At 63.6% G+C, this 16,222-nt stretch overlaps 1 protein-coding gene across 9 annotated transcripts in view; it reads left to right on the top strand.

Moving 5' to 3' along the window:
* NFIX (nuclear factor I X) overlaps positions 1-16,222 on the top strand; it is a 143,005-nt gene that overhangs the window by 93,016 nt on the left and 33,767 nt on the right. The gene's annotated exons all lie outside the window — the stretch shown is intronic.

The following is a 16,222-nucleotide window of genomic DNA, read 5'->3' as shown; positions in this document are numbered from 1 at the left end:
GGCTCTTCTCCCCGTCTCTGATCCGGCAATGACCCTCTCAAACCTCGGCCCCCAGAAGTGCCGCAGTGTCCTGTGCGGGGCTCCCCAATGCTGCCCTGGGCTCTCACCCCCCCGGTGATGCAGCCGCGATCCCCTGGCACTGGGAGCTCGCACACACGTCCCCTCTGCTGAGCTCTGCCAGCGAAAGGCAGGCACCGGCTGGGAGGAGGAAGGGGAGGGGATTTGGGGGATGTCTCCCTTGGGGATAACACCACAAATTCCAGCAGGGCACTAGGGGGCGCTGTGCTGCAGGGCAGGGCTGGGTAGGGGGCGCTCTCCCCTCAGTCAGTGCTGACCCACTGCCCCAGCAGGGCGCTAGGGGGCGCTGTGCTGCAGGGCAGGGCTGGGTAGGGGGCGCTCTCCCCTCAGTCAGTGCTGACCCACTGCCCCAGCAGGGCGCTGGGGGCGCTGTGCTGCAGGGCAGGGCTGGGTAGGGGGCGCTCTCCCCTCAGTCAGTGCTGACCCACTGCCCCAGCAGGGCGCTAGGGGGCGCTGTGCTGCAGGGCAGGGCTGCGGGTTTGATGAGACAATGTTAAAACCACTTGTGCTAGTGCAAGAAAATGCCAAGTCCGTCCGTCCCCTACCCTCGCCCCCCTCCTTCCTCCCCGCTGCTCTGGCCCCCTCTCCACACCCGACAGGCCAAACAACACAGCCCCAGAGGCATGCAGTGACAGGCCTCCCCTCCAACCCCCACCCCAGCACCGTCACCCCTTGTGGCCTTTGACTCTGGGAATCTGTGAATTCACCGCCGTGACACCTGCTATGCCATTGCCTTAGTCCCCCGCCCCCTCGGGCCCCGGCCAGGAGGGGTTAGCAGCTGGGGGGGGACCTGAACGCGGTTATGGGTGTCCACGTGCTGGCAGGGTGGGTGGGCGGCTGCCCCAGGCTCGGGAGAACGCACGGTGGCTGATGCCCAGGAATGGAGGCAAGTTTCAGACACGTTCTTGATGCAAAGTTCAGGGGGGCGGGTCCTGCCCCAAGTTGGAGACGACTGGGGCTCTCGAGCCAGCTTTGCAGGTGGGCACTAGCGGGTGAAACGTGGGGGAGACGGGAGATAGCCAAGACTGTTGTCATTTCGGACCCGGCACCCCATCTGCCCCCATCACAAGTGCACTGAGTTTGCTTTTCTCTGTCTAAACCCAACCTGGCAGCTTTGGCATCTAGCACTACAGGGTGTCTCCACTCGGGGGCAAGAGGGGCTGAGGGTCGGGATTGAGGGGCACCGGCAGAGCTGGGCTAGCAAGGGGCTGTGGGTCGGGATTGAGGTGCACCGGCAGAGCTGGGCTAGCAGGGGGCTGCAGGTTGGGATTGAGGGGCACCGGCAGAGCTGGGCTAGCGGGGGCTGCAGGTCAGGAGGGTGATCCATTATTTGGGGTCTTTGCCCAGCCTGGCAGGAGGGAGGCCTGGCTGTGCTGGTGTTGCCTGGGGGATGTCCCTGAGCAGCCCCTGTCGGGGACACGCTGTCCAGGTCAACACTGGTTGTGCTGGGGATTGGGCTGAGAGTGTGCCCTCTAGTGTTCAGAGCTGTTGGAGATGGGGGGCGGTGGGCTCTGTCCCCAGCTCCGGGAGGGCAATGGAGTCGAGCAGGGGGCGGGGAGTCAGGACTCCTGGTCTCTGTTCCCAGCCCTGTCACCAATTCATGGCATACCCTTGGGCAAGTCATACCTTCTCTCTGCCTCAGTTTCCCCTTGGCCTGGCAGGCTGTTAGTAAATGAGCCCTGGGAGCAGGCTGACTCTGCCAGGTGCCCTGGGCACCCAGACCCCGTGTGGTGGCTCCAGAGGCTGGGCTGGGCTGTCAGTGTCTCCCCCAGGGGCACAGGCTGGCCGGGAGGGAGCAGAGGCAGTTTCGGGTAGAAGGCAGAGCAGGGGCTGGGTGACTCTGGGGTAGCAGTGGGCAGGGGGTTGGGGCAGAGACCAGCTGGGCTGGCACTCGACCACATCAGCATCTGGGGCATATTTAGGTCAGTGTCATTATCCCCTGGTTTACTGAAAGGGAAACTGAGGCATAGGGAGGGACTAGGACTTATGTATGGCCACCTAGCCAATCAGGAGTGAAACCCAGACATCCTGGCTCCCAGCTCCCTGCTCTAACCACTAGACTGCACACCCCTCCCAGAGCCAGGGATAGAACCCAAGTGTCCTGGCTCCCAGCCCCCCCGCTTTAACCACTGGACCCTGCTCCCCTCCCAAAGCCAGGGATAGAACCCAGGAGTCCTGGCTCCCAGCCCCCCCGCTCTAACTACAGGACCCTGCTCCCCCCTCAGAGCCGGCTAGAACCCAGCCTGGGCCGCGGCTGGTGAGGTGCTGGCTGGTGGCCAAGGCAGCGTGGGTAGGGCAGGGGCATGGTGGGGGCAGGGTCTGTGGGCCCCTGGGCTGGGGGCTGGGCCTGGCTCGTCCCACCCCTGCCCCGTGCCTGCCACGTGCGGCTTTATTGCTCCACTTGTCGAGGTTGCGACCCCTGACCCCGCAGCCTAATCCGTGTCAACAGGGCCCCAGGTTAGAGCAACAGCCCGCTGGCGGGGGAGGGGAACAAGCTCCTTAACCCCTGATGCGCCCTCCCCTGTTCCCTGTCTCCCCCTCGTCCCCCCCTTTGCCCCTTCTCAGAGGGGGTCCCGTGAGTGGGGGTCTGAATTTCTCCCCTCCGGCGAGCCGGCCTGCGCGCTGCACAACCCTGTACCCATCCATCCCCCAACACACCCGTCTGTCCCCCCCATACTCCTCTATCGATCCATCCCTCCATCCCCAGCCTCAACCCTGTACCCATCCATCTCCCGACACACCCGTCTGTCCCCCCCATACTCCTCTATCGATCCATCCCTCCATCCCCAGCCTCAACCCTGTACCCATCCATCTCCCGACACACCCGTCTGTCCCCCCCATACTCCTCTATCGATCCATCCCTCCATCCCCAGCCTCAACCCTGTACCCATCCATCCCCCGACACACCCGTCTGTCCCCCCCATACTCCTCTATCGATCCATCCCTCCATCCCCAGCCTCAACCCTGTACCCATCCATCCCCCGACACACCCGTCTGTCCCCCCCATACTCCTCTATCGATCCATCCCTCCATCCCCAGCCTCAACCCTGTACCCATCCATCTCCCGACACACCCGTCTGTCCCCCCCATACTCCTCTATCGATCCATCCCTCCATCCCCAGCCTCAACCCTGTACCCATCCATCCCCCGACACACCCGTCTGTCCCCCCCATACTCCTCTATCGATCCATCCCTCCATCCCCAGCCTCAACCCTGTACCCATCCATCCCCCGACACACCCATCTATCCCCCCCATACTCCTCTATCGATCCATCCCTCCATCCCCAGCCTCAACCCTGTACCCATCCATCTCCCGACACACCCGTCTGTCCCCCCCATACTCCTCTATCGATCCATCCCTCCATCCCCAGCCTCAACCCTGTACCCATCCATCCCCCGACACACCCATCTATCCCCCCCATACTCCTCTATCGATCCATCCCTCCATCCCCAGCCACAACCCTGTACCCATCCATCCCCCGACACACCCGTCTGTCCCCCCCATACTCCTCTATCGATCCATCCCTCCATCCCCAGCCTCAACCCTGTACCCATCCATCCCCCGACACACCCGTCTATCCCCCCCATACTCCTCTATCGATCCCTCCATCCCCAGCCTCAACCCTGTACCCATCCATCCCCCGACACACCCGTCTATCCCCCCATAGTCCTCTATTGATCCATCCATCCATCCCCAGTCACAACCCTGTACCCATCCATCCCCCAGCACACCCATCTATCCCCCCATACTCCTCTATCGATCCATCCATCCCGAGCCTCAACCCTGTACCCATCCATCCCCTGACACCTCCCTCTATCCATCCCCAGGTGCTGTGCAGCTCTTCCATTGTGTGGGGCATGGGAGTGTGTGTGTGGGGGGGGATGAAACATGGAAAGGGGAGGTTGCAAAGCTGGGGATAGAACCCAGGACTCCTGGCTCCCAGCCAGCCTGCTCTAACCACTAGACTATGCCGCCTGTGTTACTCCTGCCCCAACCCTGCCTTCTCCCTACTCACATGTCCCCTCGCCTGGCTGGGGGCCTCGCTCTGTGTCCCCCCGTCCTGGCTTGGGGGACACAGGGCTGAGGCTCAGCAGAGTCGTGTCAGGGGTGCCAGACAGGAAGGGCTGAGGGGTCCCTGTCCCGCTCCCCATCCTCGCTCGCCGCTCACCCCCTCTTCCTGCCAGTCTGCTCTGCCCTGCTTCTCCCCGCCCCTTTACCCCGTCATACTGGGGAGAGCAGAATGCCCCCCGAGTGCCTCCATGTCCCCTGAGAGCCATGTGCCCCCCAAAGTGAGAACCAGGCACTCCCCCCACCCCCCAGCCAGGCCCACCACTGCTCTGCATTCAGATTCTTTCACCCAAGGGCTCTAATTAGCCACTGACAAACTTAACCCTGACCCTGCTGGGCCGGAGTCCCCCAGTCCCACCCCCGCTCAAACCCACCCAATCCCCAGGCTTCGCTCCTGAGGGTGGGAGGGAAGCCAGGGATGTGGGGCAGCACCAGCTGAGAGCAGTGGGGGGGATGGGTGTGAGAGTGTTAGGGGTCCCTCCCTCCCTCCCTCCCGTGCCCTGCCCTGCCCTGCCCCACCTCGCAGCCCCTTTGATTGCCAGTCCCATGAGCCCTGGGCTAGCAGGATGGGGGGCCTCAGGACAGTCCCCTGCCTGGATCTCCCCACTCACTAGCCCAGAGGTGTGAGCCCCAGCCCAGGGAGCCTGGACACCTGGGTTCCACGCCTAGCCACTGAAGCAGCAGGTGCAGTCTTCCCTTTGGTGCCTCAGTGTCCCCCTGCTTTAGTGGGAAGGCCCCTCCCCCACTCCCAAATGCAGCACAGGAGAACACGGCACCTTTAAGAGCTCTGGCAGAGTCCTGTGAGCCCCCTTCTAGAAGGGGAAACTGAGGTATGGGCTTGGTCCAGGTGACAGGGTGAGTGGGAGCTGTAGAGAGAACCCAGGAGTCCTGACTTCCAGCCCCCTGCTCTAACCGCTAGGCATCACTCCCCTCCCAGAGCTGGGGAGAGAACCCAGGAGTCCTGCTTTGTGTTTGTTAGACTTGGGTGGAGGCGCCAGCTGGGCTCTGGGGACGGGGGCTGATGCCCTCTGGAAGCGGGGGGGGGGGGCGCAGGGGGATGGGGTCTGCAGCATGCTGAGATCCCCAGGAGTAGAGGTGCTGGGGCAGTTTTCTCGGGGGTGTCTCCCCCGGCTGGCAGGGTGGGGGCGGCATGAGCTGGATTCAGTGTGGGGCACCTCGGGGTTCAGATCTGGGCTGGGTGGGGGGAGAGGCAGATGGGGGCTCCCTTAGACACAGCTTGAGCCCCCCAAGTCCTGTGGTGCTGGGCTGAGCCCCGTCCTGCTCCCTGTGCTGCTGAGGGGGGGCAGCCTCGGGCTCTTTTGGGGAACGGGGGAGTCCAGGCCTCCCCAGAGGACCCTGGCGTCCGGGTTGGGAAAGGGCTCTGTGCTGTGCGGGCCCCGCAGGACCCAATATAAACAATTGTCTCTTTGTTCCTTTGACCCGCTGGCCCCGAGCCAGGCGAATTCTTTGCGTATTTCCTCTGCTGAGCTCCCTCGCCGGCTCCCCCTAACCGGCCCCTTCAACCCGGCCTCCGCGTAGCCAGAGAGCTGCGCTCCTGGCCGAGCCCCCCCCACCTCACCAGACACCCCCAACACAGCCTCAACATGGCTGGGGGGCCCCGGGGCTGGGCTGGGTGCGGGGGCGGCTGCGGGTCGGGATTGAGGGGCACTGGCCGAGTGGCGGGAGGGCAGGGCTGGGCTAGCAGGGCCTGCGGGTCAGGAGTGGGGGGCACCGGCTGAGCTGTGGGGGGGGCTGCAGGTCGGGAGTGAGGGGCACTGGCAGGGCTGTGTGGGAGACCAGGGCTGGGCTAGCAGGGGGCTGCGGGTGGGGTGCTGTATGTGGGGCTCAGATGAAGGGCGTCTGAGCTGGGCTCTGTGGGGCTGGCTCCTGTTACCTGACCCCAGAGCTCCAAGGCATGGGTGGGGGGGATGGGGGCTGGTCCGTTCCAAAGGCCCCAGAGGGACCCAACCCACGGGCCTGGCCTAGCTGTCCGGTTAGCGTCCGGAGCATCTGCCAGCGTCGGGCGCTCGCCAGCTGGGCGCAGCTGCACTGCAGCCTTGTTGCTGTTAGATGTGTTACAGCAGCACCTAGAGCTTCAGCTGAGATTGGGTCCCCGTCTCTGCACAGCGTGAGAGGGGAAACTGAGGCACGGGCCAGGCATAGGACTCAGCCAAGGACACCCAGCAGGTCAGGGACAGAGCCAGACCTAGACCCTAGGAATCCTGGCTCCCAGCCCAGTGCCTGAGCCCCTAGACTTACAAAGCCCAAAGCTTGGTAACAACCCCCAGCAGATGGGCCCTGTCCCGGCACCACCCAGCCCTGGTCTGCCCCCGCCCTTGGGGAACTGGGGTCTACTTAACCCCTCGACTGTGAGCAAAGAGTGTGATGCAGAAAGAGTCGGGGGTGGGGGGCAGGAGGCATTGGGTTGCAGGACGCCTGGGTTCGATCCCCAGCTCCGAGAGGGACGTGGGGGGAGAACAGAGGGGGGCAGCCAGGACTCCTGGGTTCTATCTCCTACTCTGCCGTTCCCTCCTGTGCGCCCTCAGTGTGGTGAGCTAGGACAGCTGGGCTCTAGTCCCAGTCCTGCCTCATCTGCTCCATGACCTCTGTCAAGTCACTTTACCACTCTGTGCCTCAGTTTCCCCAGCTGTGAAATAGGGTTAAAAATACCGACCTCCTTAGGGAAGCGCTTACAGCTCTCCAGATGAAAACGCCGAGCGAAGAGCAGGGTGTCTTATGGCAGCGCGTGGGCATGCCAGTGGTAGGGCAGCACCACATTGTGCAGGGCTCTGTACATTCTGTATAAGGTACATTACGGTAGTGCCTGGGGGCCCCCGTGGTGCAGGGCACTGTACGTTAGGTATTAGGTACATTTCGGTAGTGCCCGGGGCCCTGTGGTGCAGGGCGCTGTACGTTCGGTATTAGGTACATTTCGGTAGTGCCCGGGGCCCTGTGGTGCAGGGCGCTGTACGTACGGTATTAGGTACATTTCGGTAGTGCCCGGGGCCCTGTGGTGCAGGGCGCTGTACGTTCGGTATTAGGTACATTACGGTACTGCCTGGGGCCCTGTGGTACAGGATACTGCCTGGCTCAGAGGGGTGCAGAGTGGGACATGTGTCCTTTCCGCTCTAGGGCACACCGGCGCCTGGCTGGCTTGTGGCATATGGAGTGGGACTTGGGGTCTTTCCCCCAGCCCCCCATCTCACAGCTGCCTATGGTCCCCGTTTCCCCCCTGCCCCCATTTGTAGTTGTGTTTCTCACTGCACAAAGTGCTGTGCCCCACACACCCCAATCCGCTGTGGGTTCCTCCGTGGCTGTGGCCCAGGCTGCCCCTCCTTCCCCCACAGCCCCGAGACCCCCACAAGCCACTCCACTTCCAGCCCCCTCCACCCTCAGCCTGCTCTGCTTCAGGGGCTGCGGGGTGGGGAGCAGCCGTGGGTCGATACTTGAGAGGGGCCATGTAGGAACCGGGCTGAGATTCCCTCAAGCTCATTACACGCGCTGGCCCCCGTAGGATCAGTCGCTGCCTCGGGCAGGACTCAAGCTGGCACCCCGGGCGTGGAGTAAACCTTACTGGGTGGGGGAACAGAGCGGGGGTTCCTGGGAGGGGAAACATTGGTTGCAGGGGGAAGTCTCCCCCCCCAATCTGCTCCCCATGTGTGGGTCAGCTGGGCTGTGGCTGAGTTGGGGGGGCGGGGGGAGCGACAGGGAGCCCAGAGATTGTAAGGAGAAAATTGCTTCCAGCCCCGGAGGCTGCGATCGGGGGTTAAAATTACAACCAGCCCCGCACCAGCATCTGCTCGTAAATCTGGGCCGCTCGGCCGGCAGCAGGAAACACCTCCAGCCGCTGGGGAGCCGTACGGATGGGGCCAGCGGAGAGCTGGGAACTCCAGACACAGGGGGGCACTGGCCCCTGCAGGGCCGCACAGCAGGAAGGGGCAAATTCTCAGTGCCTGGGCGTGCGTGGCCCCCGCTCCCCAGAGCCAGCTGCATTCTCTCGCCTCGGCTGCATGCTGGGACTGACTCCCAGCCCCCTGCTCTAACCACTAGATCCCACTCCCCACCCAGAGGCTGCTGATAAAGCTGCCTGCTCTGGCATTGGCTTCCAGCGGGGCACTTGCTTCTTTAGTGTCTGTGACTGAGACCCTCCAAACTCGTCTCACCCAAGAGCCACTGAACGGCCCTAACATGGGCCCTGGGCTGGGGTTCTCCATGGTGACGTGGTGGGGAAAAGCCCTGTGCACCTTTCCCCACCCCTGAGCCAGCCAGTCCCCGCCTGGGAGTAGATCGAAGCTGCCACCCCCTTCAGGGGAAAGGCCCGGGTCCCATTCTCCCGGTCCCCCCAGCTGGCCAGTGCCCCACTCTAGTGGGGAAGGGCCCATGTCCCACTCAGCAGCCTGCCAGCCCCTTGGCGGTGCTCATTGCCCAGAACCTGGCCAGCTGCCTGAGGCTCCCGTGTCTGTTCATACTTGCCACTGCCCATCAGTGCCTATGTGCGCTGAGCAGCTCCCCGCTGGCACCTCGCGCCCCCCTGCCCCAGTCGCCGGGGCCCCCTCACCGGGTTCATCTCCTTTGAATTTGGTGTTTATTGCGCATTTCCACCTGACGCCGCTGGGCTGGCACAGGGAGAGCTGGCTTGTGGGGAAAGGCCCCACACCTCAGCCATGAGTTTAGTTTGGGATACCGTGGCAGAGTCGGGGGGAAGGGGTTGGAGCTGGGGTGGGGGTGGGAGCTGGAAGCCAGGACTCCGGGGTTCTCTCCCCGCTCTGGGAGGGGTGTGGGGTGCAGTGCTTAGAGCAGGTGGGGGCTGGGAGCCAGGACTCCTGGGTTCTCTCCCCGCTCTGGGAGGGGAGTGGGGTGCAGTGGTCAGGGCTGGGAGCCAGGCATCTTGGGCCCGATCCGGTCATCCCAGCGTTGGGGTGATGGCAGGTGGCCATGGCTTTCTCCAGACTCCTGCCTGGTGTCAGGGAGGAGGTGGGGCCGCTGTTGTTCACTTAATTAAAAGCAATTTGAGTTTGCCACCCTCCTATTAGCTGTGCGGTGCGACCTGTTCTCTGGGAGCTCCGGCTCTGCCGCCTGGCGTGGTGCACCGGGCGGCCCCTCTGCTGTGGAGCAGGCTGGGGGTGCAGTGTGGGACCCCACATTCCCGTCACTCATCCTAGGAGACCAGGCCTGCTGGGCTAAATGCCCCCCAGCCGGATCTGTTCCAGAGCTCACCCCATAGGGGGGCTGAGAAACTGCCACGTTCAGCCGGGGGAGGGGGAGACAAGAAACTGTTAATTCTCATTGGGTGAAATTACCCTTTTAATTTGGGGAGGCAGGTGTGGGGGTCCCCGAGAATTCAAAAGGGTGGCTTTTGAACCGGCTGTCATGAACTGGCTCAGTTGAACTGCGCTGAATAATGGCCCCTTTTGGATTTGGGGGGGAACTGCTCATTTTAGATGCATGGGGGGCTAGAAACTGCTATTTTTAGACATGTGTGGGGACTAGAAACCACAAATTTTATGGGGGGCTAGAAACTGCTAATTTTAGACCCATGGGGGCCTGGAAAGTTCTATTTTTGGACACATGGGGGCTGGAAATTACTAATTTGGGGTGGGAAGGCGGGAAAGGAGCTCAGTGAGACATTTCTCAGAAGGTCGGTTTAAAGATCCACCCCTCACTTCGCTCCCTGCTCCCCCCCATTCCCCACTGTGCTCTGTGCATCCGCTTCTCCTACATAGGGCCTCCGTCTACCTGAGTCCCATGTGCCTTTCACTGGCTTATAAAAATAATCCTCCCTGCTTGGCTGCCTTCCTGGAGCGGTGGAGCTGGCAGCTCGTCGGCACACGGTGGGGAGACGAGTCCCCCTCCGGGCGCTTGGGTGACAGGATTCTGCCTTCACTTCCTGTCCCAAACTGCATGGGGAGCCTGGCTGGGCAGCTGGCAAGCAGCTGCTGCCTCCCAGCCCAGAGGTGGCAGCATCTTGGTGGTGGGTGGCGTGATCCTGCTCCCACTGTGTCTGCAGAGGCGTTTGGCACCCTTCCGTGGGGCACGTAGGAGAACTGGGCTGGGAGCACCAGGACCCAGTGCCTGGCACAGGACAGGCTGAGGCCAGAGCCCCTGCGATCCCCTTTCCTTCCAGCCCATCTGAGTGTGACACTGAGGGGGGTTGGGAGCCAGGACTTCTGGATTCTGTGCCTGGCTCTGGGAGGGGAGTGGGGACTAGTGATTAGAGTGGGGGGCTGGGAGCCAGGACTCCAGGGCTCCGTTCCTGGTTCTGAGGTGGGAGGGTGTGTCAGTGGCAGTGTGGGGGTGGGATAGGAATCTGGACTCCTGGGTTCTATTTTTAATGTTGCCACTAGCAAAAGTTCGTGGGCTGAAAAGTTGCAAACCCCCCTCCCGCTGTGCCAAGGGAGGGGGTGTCCCAGCCCAGCCAGGAATCCCCCGTGAGGCTCCCCTGCCCTCTTTGAAATCATCCCCTCCCCCCATTTGCCCTGCGGCCCAGTCTCGTTAACCTTTACTGCAGCCCTGCGGTTCTCTGGGAAGGAGCCCCCTGCTATCTCAGCCCTGTCCCCCTGCTCTGCGGGTGCCCCTCACTCCTGACCCGCAGCCCCCTGCTAGCCCAGCCCTGCATCGCTGGTGCCCCTCAATCCTGACCTGCAGCCCCTTGCCCCGGCATAGAGAACCGAGCCCCAGGTCCGCACACTGGGCCTGGGGCTGCCGGCATGGGGAGGTTTCGGCCAGCAGACGAGGGGATCTGGGAAGTTCGTTCCCGTCTTAACTGAATTAATCAGGAGAAGCTTTGGCAGGACATCGTGTGTCGGCGGCTGGGTCAGCGGCTGGGGTCCCCAGGGAGGGTCTCAGGCAGCTGGTGTGTGGGAGCGGGAGCCCGGCGGGCGTTGAGCTCCTGCCCCGAGAGCTGGGGCTGCGGCTCGCCAGACATGGGGTGGCAAGGCAGACGGACCCCACCTGCCCAGCCCCCCTATGGGATGGGACCCCCCCACCCAGCCCCCTGTAAGACAGGACCCCCCAGCCTGGCCCCCTGCAGGACAGGACCCCCCACCTAGCCCCCTGCAGGATGGGGATGGGGGCAGGGAGAAAATGGGGCCACAGTGGGACATGGAAACCCCCCTGCCAACCCAGCACTGCCCTTCCCCCGGGCCGGGGGTGCCCGCCTGGCCATGCTCTGCAGAGAGGAGATAAAGGCCCTGCTATTGCTGCTGGTGACGGGTGGGGAAGTTCCTCCTGGTGGCGGAGCAGAAGCCTGGCCAGGCCAGACTGGGCACTAGCTGCCGGGGGGGTTCTAGTCCTGGTACCCCCGTTCTGGGCCTGGCTCGGCTCTCTTTGGGTGGGTTCTAGTCCTGGTTTAGCTCTGTGGGGCCAGACGGGTTCTGATCCGGGCTTGGTTCTGGCCCCAGCTCTGTTCTGTTTGGATCGGTTCTGGTCCCCCTTCAGCTCCACCCTGGGTCAGGTCTGTCTGTGCAAGGGGCTGCTCGTGGGTCGATTCTGGCTGGCTGGGCTCGGCTTGGTTCTGTCCATCTGGGCAGGTTTTGGCCCGGCTCTGTTCCGAGTGGCACTGAGGGCCCGTCGGGGCGGCCCAGGGGCTCCAGGCTGGGCTCGGGTGGGAGATGCGTGGCCAGACGGTGCCTGGGGCTGTGAGTGCAGCTCCATCCTGCGCACCCCCCAAAGCTCCCCATGGGCACCCCCGGATCCTGCAGTGCTCAGCCTCGGCTGTCCGGCACCCCAGCCCCTCTGCCAGCCGCTCTGCCGCCCCATGCCTATCGCCCCCCAGAGTATCCAGCTGAGACAGAACACACAGTGGCTGTCTTGCCATGTGGGGACATCCAGGACTCCTGGGTTTGTTCCCCAGCTCTAGGAGGGGAGTGGGGTCTAGTGGTTGGAGCAGGGGGCTGGGAGCCAGACTCCTGGGTTCTGTTCCTCAGCTCTGCCTCTTACTGTCTGTGTGACCTTGGGCCACACCCCTTCCTGCCCTTGTGCCTCAGTTTCCCCATCTGTGCAATGGGATATGACCCCTCCATTAGCAAAATGCTGAGTAGAACGTTGCCTGGGGCAGTCCCCGTGCTCCAGGAACAGGGCCTCTGTGGAGCACCCCTGCCCATGCTGCTCCACCCCCCCCCCCCCCGTGGGAGCTAATTCAGGGCTCCTGGGGCAGCGGGAGCAGCCAGGCCCCCTTTGCGCGTCTCCGGAGGAAAGTAGGTCAGCGGCGGGAGCGAGTGGGCAGGAGCCGGGCCCCCCAGTGCTAATGTGGAACAGAAGGTCGGGCGCGATCCTGCGGTTACCTCGGATAACCTCCGCCAGCAGACAAAGGGCCTTTCACAGCAGCTGGGCCCCCGCCCCCGCCTTCCTCGCAGGCCGGCCCACAGCCGAGCTGGCGTAACAGCCCCCGGCACCTCCCCGGGTGGCGTCGGCCCTTCCTGGGAAAGGGGTGTAACCCTCCTGCCCCTCCCAGCTGCTCCCTGCCAGGGGGTCTGTGTCACCCGGGGCAAGGAATGGGTCTGATTTCCCCTCCAGCCAGGCGGGCGCATGTGAAAGTGAAAGGGCAGGGGGGACACTGCCAAGGTGCCACCGACAGACCCACAGCACCCCCTGCAGGGGGCCCAGGGCTGGGAAAGCAGGGCCTGCGGATCGGGAGTGGGGGGCACCAGCAGAGCTGGGGGGAGCCCCGGGTGGGAGTGCAGGGGGCTGTGGGTCGGGAATGAGGGGTACTGTCAGAGCCGGGGGGAGCCCAGGGCTGGGAGAGCAGGGGGCTGCGGGTCGGGAGTGAGGGGCACTGGCAGAGTGGGGGGGGAGCCCAGAGGCCCAGGTGACGGGCTCCCTAACGATGCATTTCCTATCCCCAGCCTTAGAAGGTGGAAGTGACCTCCCATCTTGAGCCCACTGCGCCACCTAGCTCTGGCCGGGGGAAATGCAGCCCCAGTGACTGTCCTGTGGGGCTGGAGCAGGGATGGGGCCTGTTGCCCTCCTGGGGGCATGGCTGACTGGGGGCAGTGCCAGGGACACCCCCCACCCACCTGTGCCAGGCATGACCGGCCCTGGTCCAGCCAAGACAGGAGCTTTCCCAACCACCAGGCCTAGCGAACCCCTTCTGCAAGCCCCATGGCAAGAGGGGGTGGGGCAAGGCTTAGGGAGGCTGCCTGGATTTGGGCACGGGCACGCTGCTGGCTCCTCCGCACCCCCCTCCCTTCGGCCGGACCTGAGGCGGGTCCAGCCCCTGCCCTCGAGGCCTGGCGGGCGCCAGCGGGGTTGATCTGGGCCCGGCGGGCAGCACACATAGCAGGGGTCCCGGGCCCGGGGCTGGGCCCCCAGGCAGGTCTCTGTTCCCCCGAGCCTCGCCCAGGAAACAGCAGCATCTGGGGGCCAGTGCCAGGACCCTCTTGCGGGCAGCAACCTTTGCCCCTGAGGGTGCCAGGCGGGGTGGAGGGAAGCTTCCCCCAGAGCCCAGGAGACCTGGGCTCCTCCTGCCCCCCATCACCCGCCTTCTCCACTCACCCCTTCCTGCTGCTGCCTTGCATGTGGGTCAGACCCCCAGCAAGGCTCCCCCAGCCCCACAGAAACCTGTCTGTCCAGCCCCACCTCCTGACTCCCGTCCGTCTGCCCCATGCACCCTCCAGCTCCACCCCCGGACCCTCCATCTGTCTGCCCCACACACCCCTCCAGCCCCACCTCTTGACCCCTGTCCGTCTGCCCCACACACCCTCTGTCTGTTGCTCTCTCCCTGACCCCACTCTCGGTTCTGTTTATTGGGTTGGTCCCTTGCCGCCTTCGAAATAACTTTTATTAAAACCGAGAGAGAGAGAGAGAGAAACTGGGGCTTGTTTGGGAGCTGTATTGGGGTGTGTGGGAGGCTGTATTGGGGTGTTTGGAGAGGTTGTGGGAGGCTGTATTGGGGATGTTTGGGGGCCTGTGAGGTGCAGTGTTGGGGTGTTTGGGGGGTTATGGGGAGCTGTTTTGGGGGACTGTATTGGGGTGTTTGGGGGTTATGGAGAGCTGTATTTGGGGTGTTTGGGGGGCTGTATTGGGGATGTTTGCGGGGGCTGTGTTTCTGTGGACCAGGGTGCTGTGTTTGGGGCTCTGGCTGGTGGGAGGAGTGCTGTGTTTAGGGGTGCGGGTCCAGCCCCTCCTTGTCCAATCCGACCTCCCACCTCTGCACGTCTCCCAGTCTGGGGATGACCCGCCAGCTCGCCCTGCAGGGAGCAGCGGTCACTTCTGTTTGTCAAGCCCAAGGAGGCAGTTCTGGGGATGAGTCCCATTGGCGGGGATTGGGGGGGTCGGTCCTGAGAACACCAATTACCCAAACCCACTGCTGCCTCCCACAATGCACCGGGGCAGCCAGAGTTTTGAGCGGCCTGGGGTGGGAGAGGACCAGGCGCCGACAAGTGTTTGGGCACACGGCAACCGGGGGCGGGCTGACGGGGCAGGGGAGCTGTGTGTCCCCAGTCGAGATCTCTGTCCCTATCCCCCTATGCCCTTGCTGCCCATCTGCTTCCAGACACCCCCTCTGGCTAGCTACCCCCGCACATCTGTCTGTATGTCTGTCCCCCCATCCCCAGACACCCCCTCTGGCTAGCTGTCCCCATGTCTGTCTGTCCCCGTACACCCCGTCTGTCTATTCATCAATCCCCATATACATCCTCTGTCCATCCCCATACACCCCCTCTGGCTAGCTATCCTCAACACTGCTATCTATCTATCTATCCCCATACACCCCTTCTATCTATCTATCTATCTATCTATCTATCTATCCATCCCCATGCACCCCTTCTATCTATCTATCTATCTATCTATCTATCTATCTATCTATCTATCTATCTATCCCCATGCACCCCTTCTATCTATCTATCTATCTATCTATCTATCTATCTATCTATCTGTCCCCCTACACCCCATCTCTCTCTCTCTCTCTTTTTCCATATACACCCTCTGTCTCTCTCTCTCCCAATGGGGTGGGGGATTCTCCCTCCCTGGCAGTCATTAACCCATGCTGTGCCCTGGCTTCGTGCCCTAGGCACCCAGCTGGCCCCGGGAGCCCACAGGGACAGATCTGCCTGTCCCTGCAGAGTGGGTGGCTCTGTCTCTGACGGGGGTTGATACAGTGGTAGCCAGGAATTGGCGGTTGCTGGGCATTGGCATGGCGGTTGCCGAGTGTTGGCGGTTGCCGGGTGCTGGTGGTTGCCAGGTGTCGGCATGGTGGTTGCTGGGTGTGGGCGGTTGCCGGACATTGGCACGGTGGTTGCCGGGCATTGATGATAGCCAGGAGCCAGTGGTTGCCGGGTGCTGGTGGTTGCCGGGTGTTGGCGGTTGCCGGGCAGCCCCGTTGCTGCGCCGCCATCTTAGGCTGGCTGGGGCTGGCGGTGCGGCCTCTCACTCTGGCTCTGCCGCTGCCTCTTCCCCTTCGTCAAATGGCTGCAGCAGGCACAGGCTGCTCGTAAACCCGGCTGCCAGCGGGCACCGGGCAGTGCCAAGTCTCCTCTTAAAGAGACACGCACGCCCTCCTCTCTGCTCGGGATTAGGGGCCAGCTGCAGCCAGCTGGCTGGGGGAGCCCCCAACCTGTTCACTGGGCCGGCCAGCCGCCCTCGCTCTGCCTGCACTCACAGGGGTCCCTGGGGGCTTGGGTGCAAAGCCCCCCCATCCAGGGCTGCCCCCTTCCCCAGAGAAGCCTCTCAGGGCGGGGCTGGGCCCCCTCCTCGATTCCAGCTCCTGGGGAGGCCTGTTCCCTGGTGCCCTCTGATCCCCCGGCCCTCCAGAGTCAGAACCCAGAATCCTGGCTCCCAGCCCCACAGCTCTAACTCCAAGCCCCGCCCCCCCACCCCCATAGCCCCATGACGCTCCCAGAGGAGGGGTCCCCTGGCAGTGCCTTGCCCCTCGCCCTGCGTGCCAGGCTCTGGCTGCCGTGACCTGTCCCCCAACCAGGCCTGGTTACTGTGGCTGTTGGGGGGCTCACCCTGCTGGTGGGAGTGTCCAGTGCCCCACCTCCCTCCGGGCCTGTGGGCAGCGCGGTACCAGCCCCCCCCACAAGGAGCGTGAGCAGTGTGGTACCAGCCCCCCCCCCAGGGGCGTATGGGCAGTGCGGT

Source organism: Natator depressus, chromosome 20 (genome assembly GCF_965152275.1).
Source record: "Natator depressus isolate rNatDep1 chromosome 20, rNatDep2.hap1, whole genome shotgun sequence".
NCBI classification, from domain to species: Eukaryota; Metazoa; Chordata; order Testudines; family Cheloniidae; genus Natator; species Natator depressus.
This window is presented reverse-complemented; position numbering and strand designations above follow the sequence as displayed.